An 18577-nucleotide genomic window follows, 5' to 3' on the forward strand; every position below is an offset into this window, starting at 1 on the left:
TATAATCTTAATCCAATTTCAAAAGATCATTAACACAATCACACTTGCCCCATCCACTATATTTGACCTCTCCTACCCCTCATATTATTATTCTTCCTGGAAAGAAAGCCCAAACATTTGTTTAGAGCTCAGTTGGTGGCATGCATAATCAAAAACTGGGGGTGGTCATGCACGCCTGTGAGCCTCATGAGGTCAGTCTGGGCCACACTAGCCCCTGTCTGGAAAAACAACAACAACAAAAAAAAAACACAACTGTTTGCTCACATGAGAAAAACCTTCAGGAAGCCTATTCCCCTTTCTAAATTTCATCAGATCCATAACTTGACCCCACCAATATTTCTAGTCATAATTATTATACTCCTTTTTATAACCCTGAACATCTAGCTGCTGGGCTTCCACTCCCACAGCCTAGCATGCTGGTTTTTCTCCAAGTCGTACCCACTCTGTCACGTGAACTAACAGTCCTCTGTCCCAGTGAAATACTTCTCCATAAGGTTGCACTAACTCTGCACATGAGAAAAGTTTCAGTATCAGGGAAGGACAATTCCCATGATCTCTGTGATAGCCCAGCCTCTTCCAGTGCTCATATTCTATGCCACCTTCGTACATGCTGAGATACATACTGCTGATAATTATTAGAGTAACCCAAGAAGTGCTACCTGGATATAAGGTTCAATATATTACCAAAATAATATTACACCTTTGCCCCATCTTCATGGGCAAAGTTAATTCATAACTTGGTATAATATATAATGAAAAATCCTAAATAATTGTATGGTAACCCCAAAAATTATGAGTCTAAGCAGATATCAATTTAAAATACTTTTCAGATTTACTATTTTATGTTTATGAATATTTTGTCTACATGTATGTGTATATAGGTGCTGTGGATGATTGATTGATAAATAAAACACTGATTGGCCAGTAGCCAGGCAGGAAGTATAGGTGGGACTAGCAGAGAGGAGAACTGAGAGAACAGGAAGGCTGAGGCAGAGAGACACTGCCAGCCACCGCCATGAGAAGATGTTAAGATACCGGTAATCCACGAACCACGTGGCAACTTAAAGATTAATAGAAATGGGTTGATTTAAGATATAAGAACAGTTAGCAAGAAGCCTGCTCCGGCCATACAGTTTGTAAGCAATATAAGTCTCTGTGTGTTTACTTGGTTGGGTCTGAGCAGCTGCAGGACTGGTGGGTAAGAGAGATTTGTCCTGACTGTGGGCCAGGCAGGACCAGGAAAGCTCCAGCTACATGTACCACCTGCATTCCTGGTGCCCTTAAGAGTCTAGAAGAGGATGTCAGATCCCCTGAAACTGTAGTTACAAATAGTTGTGAGCCACAATGTGAGTGCTAGGAATTGAACCCAGGTCCTCTGGAAAGTAAGTGTTCCTATCGCTGAGCTGTCTCTCCAGCCACAACATCAATTATTAACACTAAGGTACATCAAGAAGGTTGTTTTCATCCTTCTGTTCCCCACTAGTGCCAAATACATTGGGACTGTCAACAACTATTAAAAACTTAAATGTCAATCAGATGCAGGTCACCCTCACATAGCAAGCACACTGCAAAAGGTGGGAAAAGATCGGTCTAACATCAAACTATCAGCACTAGTCAACTCAGAATAAGGACTCTGGCACTTAGTAGTGCCTTTACTTTTATTAAATAGATACCAGTGTTTTAAGCAAGTAATATACATATGCAAATTTCACTCGGTACCACAGTGAGACTTCAAATCCAAGCATGCTTGAAATCTACATTCATAAGAAAAATTTCTGAATATACAGATCACTCAAACGAACTTGCTGAAAATAGGAAGCTCCTCACCACTTCCTGACTAGACCAAGAGCCTGATCTTCAGAATCAATGTCCAGGCTGCAGAGATGGCTTAGCAGTTCAGAGTGCCTACTGCTCTTCCTGAAGACCTGAGCTCACTTTCCAGCATCCAGACTGGGTTCCTCACAAGGACCTGTAAGTCTAGTTCCAGAGATCCAATCCCCTCTTCTGGCCTCTTTCAGCACCCACAAGTGATGAGTGAGTTATAAATTCTCAAAGGCACACAGTGGAACACATAAATGCTAAAAACCTAAGTAAAATAAATGTTAAAAAGCAAAATAAATTTTAAGTAAATAAAATTACATAAATTTAGTCGGTTATGAACTAGTTAGCTGGCTCAGTGGGTAAAGGCACTGAAGAGCCGAGTAACTTAGATTACTGGGTGGAAGTAGAGAATTGACTCTACAGGCTGTCCTGACTTCCACATGCATACATGGCACATATGTACACACATGCACACACTAAGTAAATGAATATTAAAGAAATTTAGACACAACAGTGTATTCTCACAGAAAGAAATTAGGAAACATATTCCATTCAAAATAACTCCCCAAAAGTTAAGTGTTCAGGAATATACCTAACTGAAGAAGTAAAAGACTTCAATGAAAAATTTAAGATCCTGAAAAAGGAAATCACAGAAGATACTAGATGATGCAAGACAATCCATGCTCCTGGGTGGCAGAATTAACACTGTAAAAATATTTATATTGCTAAAATTAGTTCACAGATTTACCTGTCAAAATTCCATTTTCATAGTGCACAAGAAACAATACAAGAATTCATATGGTAACAAAAGATTGCAAATAGCCAAGGCAACCCTAAGGAGTCACAACACAATACTGGACCTTAAGTTATACTATAGGGCTATATAAAGACAGCCAGGTACAGGCAGAAGGACAGACAGGAAGACCAATGGAACAGAACTGAGGACCCAGAAATAAAATGGCAAAGTTATGCCCCCCTTAGTTTTTGAAAAAGGAGGCAAAGACATGCATTGGGAAAAAAGACAGCCCACCCAGCAAATAGCACTGGCCAAGCTGCATTTGTACCTGCGGAAGAATGAAGTTAGATTCTTATCTTTCACCTTGTATAAAAATCAGTATAAAATGGATCAAGGACCTTAATTTAAAACCTGAAACACTCCAACTTTTAGAAGAAAACATAAAGGATTCCTTTCAAACTACTGGTGCAGGCAAGAAGTTTCTGAACAGAACACCAACAGCACAGGCGCCAACCTCAAGAACTAACAGGTGTGATGAAATGGGATATGAAGACTCTGTACAGCAAAAGAGATAATCAGAATTAACAGACAGCCCACAGAACTGGAGAAAGTTTTTACCAGCTACACTGCAGACAAGTGGCTAATATCCAGAATTTACGAATTTGGCGGTGTGTAAGTGCATAAAATAGTGAAAATATAAAACCCAATGTAAAGCTGTAAGGATTCCATTTCAAACATTAAAAGTACAGAAGTTCATTGAACTGCACAGTCTTTGAGAGAATTTTTTTATTTGCAACATTTTAAAATATAATAAAGTTTAAAATAAAATTTAATTTAAAAAAATTGAAGAAATAATCAGGTTATGCTTATTTCCTGACTGGGTTTATTTTGTTTTCAGACAAAGGCTCAATATACAGACCAGGCTGGCCTGGACCTCACAAAGATCAGCATATCTCTGCTGGGATTAAAGGTGTGTGCATACCTCCTCGTAGGTTTTGGTGTTTGGAATTATTGTTGTCATGTATTTTGTTCATCAACTTGACACAAGCTAGTGTCATTAGAAAGACGGAACTTCAACTGAAAACTGCTTCCATCAGATTGACCCATGCACAAGTCTGTAGGGCATTTTCTTGATTTATAATATAGTAGGGTCCAGCCCACTGCAGGCAGTGTTGTTCCTGGAAAAGTGGTCCTGGGGTGTACAAGAAAGCAAACTGAGGCCAGGTGGTGGTGGCACATGCCTTTAATCCTAGCACTTGGGAGACAGAGGCAGGCAGACCTGAGTTTGAGGTGAGCCTGATCTACATAGTGAGTTCCAAGACAGCCAGGGCTACAGAGAGAAAACCTGTTTTGAAAAACCAAAAAAGAAAGCAAATTGAGAAACCCAGATGGAATGAGTCAGTAAGCAGCATTCCTCCATGCTCTCTGCTTCAGTTCCTCCCTTCACGTTCCTGCCTTGACTTCCTCTATCTGATCAACTGTTACCTGGAAATGGAAGATAAAGTACACCCTCTCCTCCCCAACTTGCTTTTGCTCATCATGTTTTATCACAACAACAGAAACCTAAGCAAGACACACTAATAGGTGCATCGAACCTGGAAGACAGAAAGCAGTGAGCAGTGGTTTGTGTTGTGTCGCCCCATCCATCCAATCAGCTGACAGCTACCACCCTTGCTCAAGAGAAAACAATCCAAGAGTTCCTTAACTAACAGATCTGAAGAACAATTCATTACAAGTTGGGGTTCCCCTTGTTGGTTTCATTTGCCTTTTCTAACACTGGATGCAGAAGCAGTGCCTTAGACATACTAAGCAAGTACTCTACCATTGAGCTAGAGCTAGCCCATTTTGTTATTTAAATGTTCAAGAGTCACTATCAGCCAGGGCTACTGGAGGAGACTGAGGCAGGAGGATCATTAAGTTCAAGGCCAGCCCAGGCAACTTAGTAAAACCCTGTTGCAAAAAGAAAATGCTCTGGAGATATAGTTCAGTGACAGAGTGCTTGCCTAGCATACAGATGCCCCACAGAAAGGAGTAAGCAGTGGTTTCTTAACCTTGATGCATCCAATCAATGGACAGCTATGACTCTTACTGAAGAGAAAACAATCAGCTCCTTTATTAACAGATTTTTGTTCAACCCTAGTTAGTGCCACAAACAACAGTACAAAGCACACAGAATAGTTTCGCCTTAAATTCACAAACACTAAGTGTGGTGGTATTGTGTTCCCCAAAATATTGTGTACCTTAATAAACTTATCTGGGGTCAGAGAACAGAAAAGCCACAAGATACTTAGGCTAGAAAATGTTAGCACACGCCTTTAATCCTAGCATTCCAGAGACAGAAATCTGGATTTCTGTGAGTTCAAGGCCTCATTGGAAACAGCCAGGCATGGTGACTCACGCCTTTAATCCCAGAAAGCAGCCTTTAATCCCAGGGAGTGGTGGTAGAAAGCAGAAAGGTTTATAAGGCATGAGGACCAGAAACTAGAAGCATTTGGCTTGGTTAAGCATTTTGGCTGGTTAAGCATTCAGGCTTCTAGCTGCAGTTCAGCTGAGAGCCATTGGGATGAGGACACAGAAGCTTCCAGTCTGAGGAAACAAGACCAGCTGAGAAGTTGGCCAGGTGAGTTTAGCTGTGGCTTTTCCGTCTCTCTGATCTTTCAGTGTTCACCCCAATATCTGGCTCAGGTTTGATTTTATTAATAAGAACTGTTAAGACTCTTGCTACAACTAAGTTCGAGACCTTGGGTTCAATCCTCATTCGTGTGCGCGCACACACGCGCACACACACACACACACACACACACACACACACACACACACACACACAGAGTCACTATCAATACTGTCACACAAGATGACTTTCTTCTCAGAAAATGCAGGTACAAAATAACCGACAACAAATGAAGCTTAAAGTGGCACAAGGCCACGCTGCTGAGTCTTCCCAGGAAATAAAGACTGGACTGGCAGAGTCCAAAGCACTGTTCTAGACAGATGATCACCACAGACCAGATATCATGCCTGGATGCGATTCCTCTGCTATCTATCTTGACTGTTAGAACACGTGACCACCTTGTTCTTCCCCTGTCATTCTCTTCTGCTCTTCCCCTTCCTGGATCAGAACAAAGAAATGGCCAACACTCTCCTCTCAATGTCTGAATCCCTGCTCAAAAGAGTGACAAGGACAGACTTGGAGGAATGGAAACCACCTCAAAACTCAACTACAGCCTTGGATTTTTTTCTCTTTTTATTTCTCGTTTTTTGTTTGCTGGTTTGTTTGTTTAAGAAAGGGCCTATGTAGCCTTGGCAGTCCTGGAATTCAGTATGTAAACCAGGCTGGCCTCGAACTCAGCAATTCGCCTACCTCTGCCTCCAGAGTGTTTAGGGCAGGCACCACCATGCCCAAAGAAGCATGGGCTTTAACATCTTGTAATCCAGCCATGTTTAAGAACATTCTACAGTAGGTACACAAACCAATAAATAAATAAAAGCTCATATCCTATTTGCAATTCTTTCCTTTTGTTTTTAGTTTTGGAGACAGGGTTTCAAACTACAGTCCAGACGGACTCCAACTCTCCATCTCTCCGAAGCTTGTGGCTACTGTTCAATACATACATGTATTTGAACTTCAGGGGAAGAAGGCAATTGAGACAAGGCAGCTCGGGTCAATAGAGCCCGGCATTGTGAACATACATTTTGTAAACCAAACTGCCTAACAGATTAGTGGAATGTAAGCAAGGCTACTTACTACTTCAAAATTTGCATTCAACATCAATAAATGTTCGTCTAGGGGCTGTGAGAAGGTTCAGTAGTTGAAACCACTGCCTCTTCCAGAGGACCCAGGTTCAGTTCTGGCATCCATATCAGGCAGATCATAATTATCTGCAATTCCAGCTCCAAGAGATCTGACACCTCTGACCTCCACAGACACTGGAATACAGGTACACATACCCACATGCAAATATACACATGCTAATAATAAAAGGGAAAAGGTTCACCTATAATAAATTTTATGTCTCTGGTCTAATAAATATACTTAAAGGGCATAAGCAAAATTGGTGATGCCATTTTCTACTGACCTTAAGTTAGTTAACATGTCTGTTTTCTCACTCGTAAAATAGAAAACAGCACTACCACATTAGCCATGAGCAAATTAACATATACAGCATACACCTGTGATTTCAGCATGTGGGGAATGAGGAGGAGAGCAAGTTTCAAGTCAGTCTGGGCTATATCAAAAACTATTCCTCAAAAGCAAGGGGGAAGCGGGCAGAAGGGACTAGGGATGTGGCTGAGCGATGGGACACCTGATTAGTATTCATGAGGTTCTGGATTCAAGCACACACACACACACACACACACACACACACACACATAGATTGAAGAACTAAGACTAATCAAAATCATTATAGAAACAAACAGGAATTACAACAAAGAAGAGGAACTTCTAAAAACTGTGCCTCAAACACACTGCTAAAATGATATTCAATACTGTCAAGTTAAGGAGATGGCTCAGCAGTTAGGGGCATATACTGCTCTTCTAGAGGACCTAAGTTCAATTCCCAGAACCAACATCAAGTGTCTGACAACTGCCTGTAACTCCAGCCCCAGGGATCTGTCACTTCTGGCCTTGGGTACCTGTACTCATACACACATACATATAACAAAAGATAATAAAATGTTTTAATGAAAACATTAAATATAGTCAATAAATCCCGATCCTTTGATATATATGTGGTATATACTAGGTGAATACAAAAAACAATTGTTAAAACCTTAGTCATTGGCAGGGCAGGGAGGCACAAGCCTTTAATCCCACCACTTCAGAGACAGCCTGGTCTACAGCGTGAGTTCCAGGACAGCCAGGACTACAGAGAAACCTTGGCTCAAAAAACAAAACAACAATAACAATAAAACCCCCAACAATAAACCATCAACCCCTCCCCCCAAAAAAACAACAACAAAACCCTTCAGTCATTAGCAGGGCATAGTGCACACATCTTTAATCCCAGCAACTGGGAAGAAAAGGCAGGCAGATCTCCGAGTTCCAGGCCAGCGTGGTCTGCAGAGAGTGTTCTAGGACAGACAAGGTTACGTAGAGAGACTCTGTCTCATAAAAAGAAAAAGGAAAACAAAACAAAAACACTACTCACTATCTCCAGTCCTCTAATGTCACTTCCACACCTTTGTGTATGCTGGTGTGCCCTCTGCGTACCCTGGTGTGCCCTCTGTATATGCTGGTGTGCCCTCACTGTAAAGCAGCACTCCTACTGTGCCTTCCAGCTTGGCACGTCATTCAGGACCCAGCTCTCTCCTAGGTGTGACTGGGACAAATCATCCCTTTTCTTCCACGGATGCACCTTTACTTCTCCTCCACAGATCAGACAAGCTTGCATTAAAGGTGTTTATCTGTACAGGTCACCTTCAGTAGACAGTAATACATTTCCTCGGGGAAAAGGATTGAATTTCAAACACGATTTTACTTCTGACATTTGGAACATTGTCTGGAACATAGTAGGTACCCATAGATATTGCCTGGATATTTTCAGTTATTTTTGAAAGGGTACATAAGCCCCCAGAAAGAATCGGGATAGGCTGAAACAGGGTCTCTGCTGCCCCAGTGGGGTGGGGGAACACTTAAACTCACTATGTAGCACAGGCTTGACTTGAATCTCTGATCCTCCTGCATCTTTCCCAAGTGTTAGGATTACAAACACGCATCACTCAGCCTCAGACAACAATTTGAATACTACAGATTTCATATCACCTCACCCTGGATATACGTGAGCCTATAGTTCTCATTTTATAATATAAATGATGAATCTGGGATGGAAAGGTTGAATTATTTTCTAAAATACTGTGGCTAAAAAAGAACTGAGTCAATACCCAGAAGCCACACTCAAGATTTCCTAATCTCATTCTTTTCCATTTTATTGCAGTTTACCAACATGGCCTCCAACCCAAACACTCTTTGTGCATGGTAAATATATTCAATTAAATGTCATTTTGTAAGAGCTTTTCTTAAACTTTGAGAATTTCATACATGCTTATAGTTCCTTTTGATGAAACCCACCCCGCTTCACCTCCCCACAACTACGTCCCCACTCTGTGTGCTCCTTTTCTTCCCCGAGACAAGGTTTATCTATAGAACAGTCCTGGCTGTCTTGGAACTGGCTCTGTAGCCCAGGCTGGCCTCGAACTCACAGAGATTTGCCTGTCTCTGCCTCCCGAGTGCTGGGATTGAAGGCGTGCTCTTTTTCAGAGTCCACCTATACGTACACAGATGTAGGACAATCCAGTGGGCATGAGCAGCCTCTCTGGACAGTTTTATTCCTGCAGAGAACTGACTGTCACTCTCCCAGCAGCCATAGCTCCTCGATTCAGGAACGTCATGAGCCCCTTTTCCCACCAGTGCTGGGATGTTGCCTGGCTCTTGTGCATATAGTCACAGCAGCTGGAAGACCACGCATGCAAAGGTTCTGTTGGGTCCAGCAAAGACTGTTTTGCTGCAGAAGTCAACTACCTCTGGCTGTATAGGAGCTTTTGTAAGGAGGAAGAGGAGTTAAATATTAGTGGATCTATAGTATTCAAAGAACTCTAAAATATTAAGAACTGTGGAGTTGAGGAAAGGCTGTTGGTAAAGTGCTTGCTGGGAAAGGGTAAGGACCCAAGTTCAGATGCCCAGTCAGGTGTGGTAGCACCTATAACCCCGGTGCTGCAGGGATGGGGACACATCAGCCAGACCACCTCAAAAGACAAGGGAGAGAGCAGCTAAGACTCCCTACAGCTACCCCTAACCTCTACACACTCATGTTCCCCCACACACATGTGCATGCAAACACACACTCACACAATCACACAAGAAATAAGTAAATATAAAAATAAATATATGTGGGACTTAAAGGATGGGCAAAGAATGGACAGGGAGAAAAAAAGCTCATCCTTTACAATTACAGTGGGTCCTGTCCCCTCAGAAAGAATTGAAGTTGAAAATATCACAAAGGAAGCTGGGTGTGGTGGTGAATGCCTGTGATCCCAGTGCTTGGGAGATAAAGGCAGGAGATCTGGGGATTCACAGATGGCTTTGGCTATCTACCAAGTTCAAGGCCAATCTGAGCTACATGAGACCCTGTCTCAAAAATCCAAAAGTAAACAATGTAAGTTAAAAGTGGATTTAATATCTGATTCATATCACAGCTGAGAAACACAGTAAAGGTAGAGTAGGCTGTTTATCATTGTGGACCTGCACAACCTACTGTAGCTGCCAGACACAAGAAAAAAACGTTTAACAAACATCACTAGCTGGCTTGAAGGTCAGCATTCCAAACAGCAAGTATGGGGTAGAGCATAGCAGCAGAGTGCTTGTCCAGCATGGATGAGGTCCTGGGTTCAATACCCAGCACTGAAGAAAAGAGGGGGGGGGGGGGGGGGGGGGGGGGGGGAGAGATCACTTTATTTGCCAGGAACAGTGAGATACAGTAAGCTCACTTCTTCAGAGGCTGAGTCAGAAAGATCCCAAGTTTGAGGTCAACCCAGGCTACTGTGCTGGTTTTTGTCAACTAGACCTATCTGGAAAGATGGAATCTTAATTTAGAGAATGTCTCCATAAGACTGGCCTATAGGCAAGTCTATAGGGCATTTTCTTGATTAATGATTGACTTGGAAGGACCCATTCTACTTAGGACAGGCAGTGCCACACCTGGGCAGATGTGTCTGAGTGATATAAGAAAGCAGGCTGAGCAAGCAAAGGAGTAAGCCAGGAAGCACCATTCCTCCAAGGCCTCTGGCTTCAGTTCCTGACTCCAGGTTCCTGCCTTGACTCCGCTTCAAGATAGACTACGATTTCAGGACACAGGGCTGAAATACCTCACTTCCTCCTCGAGTTGCTTTTAGTCACAGTGTTTTATCACAACAATAGGATGAAGCTAAAGATGCCCTACAAACAAGAGAATAAGACCAGCCTGGGATACATGGCAAGACCCTATTTCAAAAAGACAAAAACATTTCAGGTAGTTGCTAACTATGCCTTGATTCTGCTTATCACAGACTCATCATAAGCTGAAACCACCTCTGATGAGCCACACTAGGGACTGTATAGATTCCAAATAGAAGACAACACATCAATAAAGTTGAGGATGCAGAAACAAGTGAAACATTGTAGTAAACTTCTGCCTGGGATAATCTGAGATAGTTAACATTGGAAGGGCTTCAGGATCACATATGTTCCCAGTCAGGCACTTCAAAAGCCCTAATCCTCTTTTCCTGTGGAATGAAATTAATACTTAAGTGACAAGAGGTTGTGCCAAAGGGAAAACCTAGAAGGTATTTGATACAGTGACAGACCTGTGGTAAATGCTAGGGAATGCAAGCATCTCCTTTACTGTCAAACCTGTGCTCATGAAGCACGTCACATGAAAAGCAGGGAGGTATCAATTCCATCCGGCAGCCCTAGAGAACCTGTGAAGTTTGAGAAAGGTGAAATGGGACAAGAATCTCAGAGCTGTGCATGGAGGGCAAGCCTGGAGGTAAAGAGATTAACTGGGAGGCAATTTAGCAACTGAAGCATAAAGACATGAGTGCCTGGACCTAGAATGTTTGTAGTGGGCTGATAGGAGACAGACATATACCTTCCCAAAGAAGAATAACCATGGGGAAAAATGACCAAGGAATGAAAAATAAAGGCAGGGAACATTTAAATGCTGACAGGTAGATAAGGGATTCAGATCACAGATGTGATTTTGAACCTGGACTTCCACCCAAACCCCCTGCTCTCTGAATCTTCCATCTGTAAAGTGAAAGTAACTGCAGTATTCACAGGATAGATGCTGGTATAGGTGTTTAGCATGTTCAGCAACTTGGTGACCTAATATGTATTTTCTTCATGTTCCTATGGCCACTCTGCTGAACACACCCTCCTTGGGCTAAGAATTCTCTCTAAAACAACTTCTAATCATTTAAAGGTTAGCTTAATATCTGCTGTTTGGGAAGCATTCCCCCAAAACACCTCCAGACTAATTACTTCAGTATCTCATACAAGGAGGCATTTCAATCTTCAGTTATGTGTCTTGCCTCTTTCCACACTGAACTGGGAGTTCCTTGACAGAAAAGACAAGAATTAAATCCTGTCTACCTTCTTATCCCCAATTAGTATAATGAGCACATGTGAAATTTGGCAAATTTTGTTAAATGAGGAAGGAAACAAACACATGGACCTAACTACTTAAGAAGGTCTTCCAGTAGGTAGTTGTGGTGGTGCAGCCTTTAATACCAGTGTTGGGGGAGGAGGCAGAGGCAGCCAGACCTCTGTGTTAGGGGCCAGTCTGGTCTACATAGTGAGTTCCAGGACAGGCAGGGGTACAAAATCAGACAGTCTCAATAAAACCAAAACAAGAAAAAAGGAACTCTTCCATTTAAGTGCTTCTCTAAATTAAAAAAAAAAAATTTTTTGTTGTTGTTTTGTTTTTTGAAGACAGGGTTTCTCTGTGTAACAGCACTTGCTGGGATTAAAGGTGTGCATATGCTAAGTCACTGTCAATCCAATTTTGAAGATACAAAAATCCCAAGGTATGATGAAAACTTCTAGAAGTAATCCATTTCCTTTATTTTATTTGTGTGTTTGGTTTTTATGTTTTGTTTTGGTTTTAGATTTAAAAAAAAATACTTTATTTTATGGGCTGTTAAGACAGCTCATCAGGTAGAGGTACTCACAGCCAAGCCTGATTATTTGAGCTCAATTCCTGAGACCCACATGGCAGGAGGAGAGAACCTACTCCGGACTACTGTCATGTGAATGTGTGCACCTATACAGAAACATATACAAAGACGTGCATACACACAATAAATGGAGGCCAGAAGAAGTCATCAGATCCCTCAGATCTGAGTTATAGGCATTTGTTATATGGGTGCTGGGATCAGAACTCTGGTCTTTATGATTATGCAGCAACAGTTCTTATGAGCCATCTCTCCAGCTCTACACATAATCTAGAGGACAGAAGCTGTTGACTATTCTATTTCTACAGAGTTCAGTGCTTGAGACACAGTCCCCAATCAACATGTTCATCAATTAGTCACTTAGCAAATATACAGCAAGATACACAATCAATAGTTCCTTTAATACAACCTACCAGGAAAGGCTAACCCACTATTACTTGGAGCTATTTTTGCTGACAAAGTCCCAATTATCTAGGAATTATTTAAAATATAAAATATTTACTAGAATAAGTTTATGAACAATGAAAAATAATATATGCTGTTGAGGTCTGACAATGCAGGCCTATAATCCCAAGCATTGCAGGAAGAGCACAAGTTCAAACCTTGCCTAGGCTATAAGGCCAGCCTGAGCAACTTGGCTGGGACCTACCTCAAAATAAAAATTAAGAAGAGGGCAAGGGATATATCTCAGTGGTAGAGTATAGCAGGGCCTCAGACCTTAGCAGGCTCCGAGACTTGGCACAACTGACTCCCATGATGGACGTACCATGCAGGCTGTCAAACACAGCATGTAGACAGCACCACTTGCCAAAATAATCAATCCATCGAAGTCCATAGTTATGAGAAAGTCTGTAAACGTATTAACCTTGCTTTTAGGCTTCTATAGTTCCCCTTCTAGCTAACTGTTCTTGTTGACTGAAGTATTTCAACCCAGGTCATGGTTTTTGTGCTTAAAAACTCACCCTAAAAAAGGCTCCGAGCTTTCAGGGATCCCGAACACCTAGTGTCATCATCAGCCGGCTAATGAAGACTTTCTGTTAGCTTAAACCCATGTCTAAGCAGTCTTCTCTGGAGAGTATGCCACAAGAGCACTCACTTGGGGAGGATATAAAAGGCCTTGGGTTCTATTACCAAGGCTGAAAAGAATGACAACAACAGACAGTAGCTAGTCTCTCCTGAAATTTACAGATAGCTTCAAACATGAGTCTGAGGTAATGTGTGGTGCCCCTAAATTCCTCCAATCCACTTTCCTGTATCTCTCAACCATATCTTCCCCACCAAATTTCCCAATCTCCTTCCTCTTCTTCAGCTCATGACCATGATTTCTAGTTTCCTCTTTAAATTCTGGGGTTTGGTCATTTTAAGCAGGGGATTTATTTAACTGTCCAACCCTGGGATGTGGAGAGGTGAGCTCTTCTATCTCTTGTCTGTGCCTCTCTCCTTCCTAAAGGAAAAGTGCCCCACCCCCACCCCCACCCCCACCCCCGGGCATCTTTCAAAGGACTTTAAATACCATGTGCACTTCTTACAACTTCAATTTATATTTTCAGCTCAGACTTCTGAACTTGTTTCATAAGTATTCTACCACACACTGGCATTAACACGTGCACAACTGAAAATGACCTCAGACCTTCCTTCTCCCCAACAGTCCCCTCCATTACAGTACTCCATTCTTCCGTTGCTCTGCCCACACAACTTACAATCATCCCTAACCATTCTAACTACTCTAGTTTAGAAGCAAACCTATAATCTAAATATTCCCAATCACACCAGACCCAAGTCACTCTGACCTTTATTTCTGCAGTCAACATGGCAATCAGATCATTTCAAAACTCAACTTGGATCAATATGCCCCTGACTCAAACTTACTTCCTTAAAAGTAAAAATTAGAGCCAAGTGATGTTGGTAAACACCTTTAATTCCAGACCTTGGGAGGCAGAAGTAGATCTCTGAGTTCAAGGCCAGCCTGCTCTACAGAGCAAGTCCCAGAACAGCTAGGGCTACACAGAGAAACCCTGTACAGGAAGGACTGAAAGAAGGAGGGAAGGAGGGAGGGAGGGAAGGAAAGAAGAAAATTAGAACCTTTAATCCCAGCCCTCAGAAGCATCTCTGTGAGTTCAAGTCAAGCCCAATCTCCAACCCATGGACTGGAGAGTTCTATGTCATTCAGGGTTACAGATAGGGCATGTCATAAAAAAAAAAGAAGAAAGAAACGAGCAGGGTCTGGAGAGACAGCTCAGTGGTTAAGAGCACTGGCTGCTCTTGCAGAGGACCTGGGTTTGGGTCCTGGTCCGACACAATGGCTGACAGCCTCTGGTAATTCCAGTTCTATAGGATTCCTTGGTGGGCACCAGGCACAAATATGATGGACATACATATTTATGCAGGCAAAACACCCAAATTTTTTTAAAAATTAAAGCTCTTACATAGTCCCACCAGGACCTTGCCTCATCTCTATCTGAATACTCTTCTTCCCCCTGCTCATTCTTTCCCAATGGAACTAGCTACTGTGCCCCATGGGCCTTTCCATGTGGCCCCTTCATCACTTTCGGCTTCACTCAATTATCTTTTCTATGGCCACCACTATGACCTCCCATGTACACCAACAACCCTATCCATTCCATTTCATTGGATTTTCCTTTCCCTAGAACTTTCCATCACCTGGGATATACTTTTTCTCTCCTGAGACAGGAGTTCACTGTGCCACCCTGGCTGATCTGGAACTCACTATGTAGACTAGCATCCTGAGTACTGGGATTAAAGATGAGCACTCCGTGTGAGTGTGGGTATGGGCGCGTGTCTTCTTTTTGGAGACAGGGTCTCCCTCTGTAGCCCAGGCTGGCCTCCAACTCAAGGCAACATTCCTACCTCAGCTTCCCAAGCATAAGGATAATGAGCTTGGGCCACCACAGCTGGTTTTGTTCTGTTTTCCAGTTAATTTGGTTTTGTGCTGCTCAGGATAGAATGCAGGGCCTTGTGCATGGTATGTTGTTTTGGGCTTTGGAGGGGTGGTGTCTGTGTGTCTGAAAGTCGAATGCCCTCCAGGATGGCAGCAAACTCACTGGGTAGCCAAGGCTGGCCTTAAACTCCTGATTCTCCTGCCTCCACCTCCCCAATGCTGTCATTAAAGCTGTGGGCTCAAAGTACATTTAAACTTGGTGTAACATTTTCACCTCTCACAACTACTACCATTAGGTCAACATCCTTGTTCTCAAATTCAATTCAAACAATAAGTCTAATGAAATCAGAATATTCCCATCAGACACAAGTATTCAGTATCAAAGACTCAAGAGACTTATCAGGTGAATTCTATTCGGTTTTGGATAGTTAACTGCTCCTGTAATTCTGATTAGTGAAGATATGCTATGCTCCTCAGAAAAATGCTACATAATTCTGGAAAAAAATCTACAAGCCTCCCAGCTTCTTAGGTCCCTCGAGTTTGAGTATGCTTTGAGAATAAGCCAAAGAAAGTAACTAAATAAATGAAAGTGTTCGACTAACAGAAAATATCTTTGTTAGTATTAAATACTATTATTAAATTGATAATAGTACTTAAATAGCCTGAAGTAAATACCACGTTCGGATAGAATCGATATGCACCGACACAATTACGATTTAAAGACCTCTCACGAAAAATGCAAGTTGTTAACTTGGGTTTCCGGCTCTACGGTACGTTTCCTACCTTAGTAAGGAACTGACATACTCCAAAAGCGAAGACTAGGCTGGTCCAAGGGCTCCGGGGCAGTGTCTACTCAACACCCCCTCCACACACTGGCACCTCCCCGCCTGCCATCACCCCGAGTGCGCTCCTTCTGCCAGCCGCTTGCCCGCAGCCCTGGCCCGGCCACCCCGCCTCTCACTTCCGCGCCCGGGACACACAGGAGCCCTACCCGAAGTGCCAGCTCTGCTCCGGCTTCCCACAGTGGGGAAGACGCTCTGTCGAGCTCTGCCTGCCTGACTCACACTGTTCTGCAGAGGCGAAGGAGCACAAGTCCCAGAGCCCGCGCAGCCGCACAGAGCGCCGCCACCAGGGTCAGAGCCCAGCCCTGCCCGCACTTCCGCCCTCCGAACCAGCGCGATCCTGACCGGCAGCGCCTGGAGCTCACAACAATCCCAGTGACCCTCGGCGCTCGGAGATGACGTCACGAAGCCCACGTGGCCCGCTCTCTGCCCTCCGAGTTTGGCCCAACCCCGCTAGGCCTGAGACGCTTCTGGGCATGCGCAAGCCCAACACGCTTCTGACTTCAGAGAACAGAGAAATAAAAGGATTCTGAGATGTCGGCTGCCTCGGTAGCAGCGTTTTTCTCTTCCTCACAAAACAGTATCGTAAAAGGGTTACTTTTAAGGGTGATTGGAGAGGTTTTGTTGGTGTCGAGACAGGATAGGGGTCTCAAACTGTGGCTGCAGCGGGTCTGGAATTTATTAGGTATTTTAGGCTCCTCAGCCTAAGTGCTAGAACTGCAGGCCTGAGCTACCACGCCTGGCTTTCAAGGTAAATCACATCCATTTGCTCAGTAGATACTCTCCTTGTAGAACCACAGTAGGCATTAGTGGCTGTATTTAACTCGAGATGGTAAAAGCACTGAACCCTCCCTCACCTCTAAGAGTACCCATCCTACTCTTCCTGCTTAGAAAATAAACAATACACTTACCCCAAAGAGCACTTCAGCTGGTTCTATACAAAGGTCTTACCAAGAATTTGGAGGTTTTCTTTTCTTTCTCCCCTCACCCCACCACCTTTCTTTTGTGATGTTCCCTAAGCCCTGGAGATGATGTCCTTTTTATGGCTAAGTTTACAACAGCCATTTATTCTCACAGCTCTGACCTGATAATTAGTCTCTGCAATAACCACTGTCCATTGCAAAAGGTTCTTGAACCTAAGCTGGCATCAGCAGTGATTGTGCATATAAGCATAGTTATTCAGAAAAAAAGATGACCATTTAGCAAAACAAGTAGCTTCCTTACCTATGACCTACCCAATCATGGACTTTTGTCTAGTTTTACATTACAAGGTGTGGGTTCCCTTCTGTGTAGTGTACCTCAAGACCAACCAGAAAGCAACTGGTTACCTCCATAACAGACTTGTCACTGTTAACCAGTAGTGTTGCAGGTAGGGTCCACAGCTGATTGAGATTGTTTACAATTTTGTATAGCATCTTCAGTACTATGAAAGCTAGCCAGCAGAAAAACCTCCAGCCCTGTTCTGGCATAATTTCTCTATGTCTTGTGACCAAGGCATTCTATTGTGGTGATATTTTGCTCTCTAACAAATAAGGCTTGCTTGAATATCAAAGGGTGGAGCTAGCCATTAGCTAATGACAGAGGTCTGTAGGTCTGTATAGACATGACTGGGCAGAGAGAGGAAGTGATAAGGCAGAGTGGAGCCTGGAGCTCAGCCCATTTATGGTCTAAGAAGTAGTGGAGGTAAGAGGTGAGTTTGGCTAGCTTCCTTACATCTCTGATCTTTCAACATTTACCCCGATATCTGGCTCCAGGTTTTTATTATGAAGACCAACTAGAATTCATGCTACATCTGGTGTCCAACTTGTGGGGCACGAATTTCACAAACACACTCACAAAAAGCTGCTTGCATGAGGCTAGAGCCACTACCAAGCTAGCTAAGTTTTGTTGCAGCTCCGCAGGCCTGTGGGCTCAATACACTGCAGGAGTTAGCCCACTGGCCAGCTCTACCTTTAGGCAGCTTCTGCTGCATGTGTATCTTCCCCAGGATACCCTGTGTGCATTTTTTCAGACATTAGGTTCTCTCTTCAACTGGGTAGTGGGCTTTCCCTGGATCCCCTTCTTATGCTGCTGCCAAAGGAAGTAGTTGCCTTGAAACCTGCTTGGGCTTCTGCTGTTCTACACGCAGCAGTTAGCTTCACATTTCACTGTCATCTGATCTGAGTCATCATTGTCGGCAGATTTGGTGAGACAACTGGTGTGGGGCGTTTACCCACCAACCCCACAGTTCCCAGAGTTTTCTTGAGTGCGAGCAGCAGGAAATATTAGAAAGATTTATATTGCGGAGATAAACAGATAGAAAATAAAGGATAGCCTCGAGAGGGCCTGGAACCTTTTCCAACGGGCCCCAACTGTCTCTGCCCCAGGGTTTTTATAGAGACGCCAAGGGGTGGAGCAAATGACCTCCTCCCCCAGCACAGCCAAGTGCAGACCATCTCAGACACCTGCGCTCAGGCTCGTGGTCCTAATCATCCTCTATGCGGACATGCTGGGTAAAGCCACGAGGAACCCGAGAATGGCCTCCCACAGGTCCCCCTTTCTTAATATATAAAAAATAACTATTAATGGCTT

General features: G+C 43.3%; 1 protein-coding gene across 3 annotated transcripts in view; it reads right to left on the reverse strand.

Moving 5' to 3' along the window:
* Atg5 (autophagy related 5) overlaps positions 1-16390 on the reverse strand; it is a 112034-nt gene extending 95644 nt beyond the window's left edge. The window contains exon 1 of one of the 3 annotated variants that reach the window (XM_052751413.1): positions 16229-16390. The gene's annotated coding sequence lies outside the window, so the exon portion shown is untranslated. Of the gene's footprint in view, positions 1-15947; positions 16069-16155 lie in introns of those variants that run through there. The other 2 variants (XM_052751412.1, XM_052751414.1) reach the window with 2 other exon arrangements.
* Between the last annotated feature and the right edge of the window lie 2187 nt (positions 16391-18577).

The sequence above is a fragment of the Peromyscus californicus genome, unplaced genomic scaffold, assembly GCF_007827085.1.
Source record: "Peromyscus californicus insignis strain IS unplaced genomic scaffold, ASM782708v3 Scaffold_22__1_contigs__length_63687245, whole genome shotgun sequence".
NCBI lineage: Eukaryota > Metazoa > Chordata > Mammalia > Rodentia > Cricetidae > Peromyscus > Peromyscus californicus.